The sequence below is a fragment of the Pan paniscus genome, chromosome 18 (genome assembly GCF_029289425.2).
Source record: "Pan paniscus chromosome 18, NHGRI_mPanPan1-v2.0_pri, whole genome shotgun sequence".
Classification (NCBI taxonomy): domain Eukaryota; kingdom Metazoa; phylum Chordata; class Mammalia; order Primates; family Hominidae; genus Pan; species Pan paniscus.
The window spans coordinates 3692536-3697912 of NC_073267.2; the positions used below are offsets into that span (position 1 = coordinate 3692536).

Consider the following 5377-nt stretch of genomic DNA (forward strand, 5'->3'; position numbering starts at 1 on the left):
AGGGCCTGGGCTTGGGCAGGGCTGGTTGTGGGGACTGTCCAGAGAGCATCTCCAGGGCTCTAAGCTGGGGTATGGCTGCCACCTGCATCCTCTGTTTGCCAAGACAATGGGAAGAAAAAAATCTTCCTAAACCGCAAGGGCCTTTGGGAAGTGGGAGCTTCTTCCCCTGTTGGAGCCTGGCAAGAACGCTGGAGTCGGCAAGGTCAAATAGCTTTTCTGAGGTCACAGCTGGTAAGTGGCTGGGCCGAGCTTTGAACTTCCGTCTGTCATTCCTGCCCTGCACTCTTTCCACCTCCCTGGGCTGCCCTTAAGCCACAGATGGGGAGCTCCCGGGGCTGATGGAGTTCCACGATGTTGATCACTGGAATTGATTCCTCTTGCAGGCAGCTCCTGCAGGGGCACCCCTCCAGGGAGCTCTGACCAAGCAGACATACTGACGGTCTACTCAGCCGCAGAGGGTAAGGAGATGGGTCATCGGGAGCCTGTGGTTACACAGGGCCCAGCTTCCTGGCCTAAGATCTGGAGTAGCCTTAGGGGCAGCTAGGGCTTAGGGTTGGGGCACAGAGATGCCAGCCCAGCTGTGGTCCAGCCATGTTCCCTACATGGGTTATGATGTGTAGTAACAGCAGTGATGGTGAGTGCTGTGAGGCGCAGCTGTGCCAACCACTGTGTGTGCAGGTTTCCTCTAGGCTGTGAGTTCCACGAGGCCAGGGTAGATCTGCCTGCCCCAAGGCCCTGCTCAGTGTCTGGCACATAGTAGGTGCACAGTAAATGTTTGTTCAGTAGTGAATCTCTCCATAGGCTCACCTCTGCAAATACCTAGCAACAACTTGTTCCAGATGCAAGAAGTCCCTGCTCCCTGCCCTGTTCTCTTGCCTGATTCCTGGGTCCTGCCTCCTTGTACCCCACCTTCCACCAACAATAGGACCCCTGGGATTGGAAGGCAGAGGGTTGGGGCCTTGGTCTGATGCTCTGGCCCTGATCCCCTGACCTAGGCTATGTGGCCTATCGCGATGACAAGGGCTCAGACTTTATCCAGACACTGGTGGAGGTCCTCAGAGCCAGCCCCGGGAGAGACCTTCTGGAGCTGCTGACTGAGGTGTGTTGGGGGGTTCCAGGGTGACAAGTGGCAAGGAGCTGGGTTTGCCCTTCTCCCCAGCCCTGGTATTCTGATCACCTCCTATGAACTCCATTGGCAAAGGAGGGATCCTCTGCCCTCAATACTACAAGATAACCAAACGCAGGATGGCCGACGCTGCACAGATGCCATCCACTGCAGTTCTTAGTCACACGTACTGCAGTCGGGTGGGGAGGAGGACACTGCATGCCATGCGGGGCCACCTGGGCTTGTGCTCAGAGCAGGGTGAACCTGCAGGGCCAGTGGGAAGCTGGCTTTGTAGTGACAAGAGTGTGAGATGCCCCCTGGTTCCCACGGGCAGATGTGGTTGGTTGGTTTGCATATTTCCAAGGCCTGTCAGGGGGCTGAAGTCCATTAGGGTGACGACCAGGTGGGGTGCAGCTGGTCTGCTGAGAGGGGACCTACGGGGTGGGAGCCTGTCCTGCTGGGTGGGGACATGTCTGGCCAGAGCAGAGGAATTCACCGTTAGGCCTCTGGAGCTCTGCGAGCCTCAAAGATGTCCAGGCAGTCCTTGAAATTTTAGGCCTTGCAATGTACCAAGCCAGGGGCTCTCCCCTGGGGCAGGCTGAGCCCCGGAGGGCTGTAGCCCCGGGCACAGGCTGGGTGTGGTTCTCAGGTCAACAGGCGGATGTGTGAGCAGGAGGTGCTGGGCCCCGACTGCGATGAACTCCGCAAGGCCTGCCTGGAGATCCGCAGCTCGCTCCGGCGCCGGCTCTGCCTCCAGGCCTGAGGGTGCGGCGGCCACGGGGGCGCTGCTGAGACGGTGGCCAGATCCCAGCGCCATTCTTGCCTCCATCCACCCCCCATCCCCCCGGTTTCCTCATCTGAGAGCAAGGCGTGGCAGCGTGGGGGTGGCCGTGCAATAAATATCTGCCGTGAACAGTGCCTGTTCTCAAGGACGTGTGAAATAAGTGAGATAATGTGTGTAAAGCGCCTGGCACTGCATATGGACGCAATAGTGTCCAGGGGAACCGAGTTGGGGCCTGTGCCCAGGTTCCGGGACTTAGGAACCCAACATGGGCTGGACTGGGCTGGGCTGGGTTGGCAGTTCGGTTATGGGAGCGTCCAGGGGGAGAGGGGTCCCAGGAAGAGGACGCATATCCCTCTCCCAGACATGTCCCTGTGTACGCGCGCCCCACCTCCACCCCGCGCTGGGCCATAGAAACTCAGGAGACACGGCCTCCGCTTTCCAGGCGGCCAGAATAAAGTCTGGGGCCAAAAGCCTCTGAAACACACCTTTGCAGGTTCACCGTGATGGAGCAAGCACAGGGGCTGGGGAAGCAGCTTGCAGCCCCTGACCCAAAGCGGCGGGAGGCACATGGGGGAAAGCGCTCCCAAACGGCGTCTCGGAGGGGCCTGCTGCGGGGAGGGTGGGGTAGGGCGGGCTCGCCAGGGCTCGAACTCACAGTCCCGGGCCCGCGGCGGCGGTTTCCACCCAGCAGCCTCAGCGGCCCGGCGCGGTGGCCCAGCTCGGAGTCCCGCCCACCGGGAGCCTCGGAAGGACCGGCCTCCCCTCACTCTAAGCATGCGCGTTAAAGCCACAGCATAGGCTATAGAAAGCTTTATGAGAATAGCTGGGAACCGCACAGTCGCAGGGCCGCGTGGCCTAATGGATAAGGCGTCTGATTCCGGATCAGAAGATTGAGGGTTCGAGTCCCTTCGTGGTCGTTGCTATGTTAACGTTTTCTTCCAGCTCCACTTAAAAAAATTTCTTCACCTGGGACTGCACCCTGGGCGACTACGACACTCGAACTGAGTGCGCCGGTCGCTCGCCCCTTACCCCCGTAGGAACACTCGGACCTCGCCCTGCACCTCCAGTCGCGAAGCTAAGGACCCAGGGCCAGAATAGCAGCGAGGGCGACTCAGAGAACGCCGGCAGGGCCCTGGCGGACTGCGGAGCTTGAAGCCAGAGAACGCGGGTCCTGGGATCTGGTAGGGGATTGACTTCACAAATTAAAGTTCAGGTGATGGAAACCGTGACAGACGCGGGGCTGGGATTGCTTGCTGTGAGGAGTTGCCCCAAGGGATCAAAGGACACCTGTAGTTTTGTTTTGTTTTGTTTTGTTTTTTTTGAGACGGAGTTTCGCTCTTGTTGCCTAGGCTGGAGTGCAATGGCTTGATCTCCGCTCACTGCAACCTCCGCCTCCCGGGTTCAAACGATTCTCCTGCCTCAGCCTTCCGAGTAGCTGGGATTACAGGCATGCGCCACCAGGCCCGGCTAATTTTTGTATTTTTAGTAGGGTTGGGGGGTGGGCGGGGGTGGTTTCTCCATGTTGGCCCGTCTGGTCTCGAACTCCCGACCTCAGGTGATCGTCCAGCCTCGGTCTCCCAAAGTGCTGGGATTACAGGCGTGAGCCACCGCGCCCGGCGACATGTGTAGTTTAATTGATTATTGTGATGAAAAACTTTGTATCAACTGATCATGGGGTAACAAAGTAAAAAAGAAAACGATTATAGTGGTGATGAGCCGGGCGCGGTGGCTCACGCCTCTAATCCCAGCACTTTGGGAGGTCGAGGCGGGCGAATCATGAGGTCAGGAGTTCCAGACCAGCCTGACTCACATGGTAAAACCCCGTTTCTACTAAAAATACAAAAATTAGCGGGACGTGGTGGCGCGCGCCTGTACTCCCAGCTACTCAGGAGGCTGAGGCAGGAGAATCGCTTGAACCCGGCAGGCCAGAGGTTGCAGTGAGCCAAGATCGCGCCACTGCACTCCAGCCTGGGCGACAGAGCGAGACTCCGTCTCAAAATAGAAAATAAATAAAATAAAATAAAATAAAATAAAATAAAATAAAATAAAATAAAATTCAAAGAGTATCTCCAGGATTGAGTTAATATTTCACCGAGGGAAAAAAAAAATGTCTACCAGCGGAACCCGAGTTTAGTCCGGGTGCCGAGCAGCGCCTCTTGGGGTATCCTTCCACGGGGTGGGGTATCCTTCCACGGGGTGAAGGCTGCGGAGAGTCGCAGCTGCAGGCATGGCCTCCGGTCGGCGGACGCTGGTGACCTGGCGTCGTGCAGGGTGTCACTTTCTCCTTTAATTTTTTTTGATGTTTCAGTGGTTTACGAAGGTATTTGTTTTTGGTAGAGACGGGGCGCTCACTATTTTGCCTATGATGGTCTCGAACTCCTGGACTGAAGCTTTTACTAGGTATTAAAGGAAAAGAACGTTATTAAAATACAGATTTTTTTAAAAAGGAAAGTAACACACATGTTGGGGCAGGAAAGTAAACACCCAACGTGGCGATCCTGAGATTAACACCTAGCCAGCTGGGGATGTAGAGGGCGGATTTTGGAGGGTCATTATTAAGAGGCTTCCGACCACTGGGCGGCACCCTTGGTCTAACGGACAATGCGGGGGAGGAGGACGGAGACCGACACTTCCAGAAGCGGCGGGCTCGGGATGAGGAGCCAGTTGCTGAGCTGGCATCGCGTGCCCCTTCCCATACACTCTACCCATCGCAAGTGCATCATTCGCTACTAATTACCCCTAGACTTGGGTTGTCTCCTGAGTGGAGACGACGGCTTGTGAGGGAGTTGATCCAGGCACCTCTCGCACCCTCAGCGAAGATCATACCCCTAGACCAAAGAGCCGAGCCAAAAATCTGACGTTCGGTATCTTTCAGGTCCCTCTGCACGTGCGCCGTCTCTTTGGGGTCCCGAGGATGCTCAGGAGCGGACGAGATCTGAACCGAAGCTTGGATTGCCGTGGAGGGGCGGGAGAAAGGCCAGGGTAGGACGGGCAGCCTGTGCAGGAACCACCGCGGAGTGATGGAGAGACTGGTCTAAGACAAGCGACAGCGTTTTGTTACCCGCCCCGGTGGCCTAATGGATAAGGCATTGGCCTCCTAAGCCAGGGATTGTGGGTTCGAGTCCCACCCGGGGTAAAAAAAAGGCCGAATTTTAGTGTTCCTTACCGGGCAAAAGACTTAGAATTCGGCATACTCCAGTGGAGGCAAAAGACTTAGAATTCGGCATACTCCAGTGGAGGTGCGGAGTTCCGGTAAAGGTTACCAAAAAGGCTGTAAATCAGAAACCTCTACCTGTTTTCAAGGAAGACGAGCACAGTCTCAGGTTACAGAAAAAAGGAGCTGAATCTTTCACAGGATGTTAAGTACCATCCATTTAACTTGATAGGAATGATTGTTTATTTTTCCAGGTTTGTTAATTCTATTATGGTTACAAATATTTTTTAAATCCTTTTTTTATAAACACAATTATTTACAGATTAAATTACAG

The 5377-nt window shown here is 55.6% G+C and overlaps 2 non-coding genes across 2 annotated transcripts; both read left to right on the plus strand.

Annotated features, from left to right (window-relative positions):
• Window positions 1-2733: 2733 nt before the first annotated feature.
• Window positions 2734-2806, plus strand: TRNAR-CCG (transfer RNA arginine (anticodon CCG)). Its single transcript has one exon. It is a non-coding gene; the product is annotated as a tRNA-Arg (tRNA).
• A 2146-nt stretch (window positions 2807-4952) lies between these two features.
• Window positions 4953-5025, plus strand: TRNAR-CCU (transfer RNA arginine (anticodon CCU)). The gene has a single exon. It is a non-coding gene; the product is annotated as a tRNA-Arg (tRNA).
• The last annotated feature ends 352 nt before the right edge of the window (window positions 5026-5377 follow it).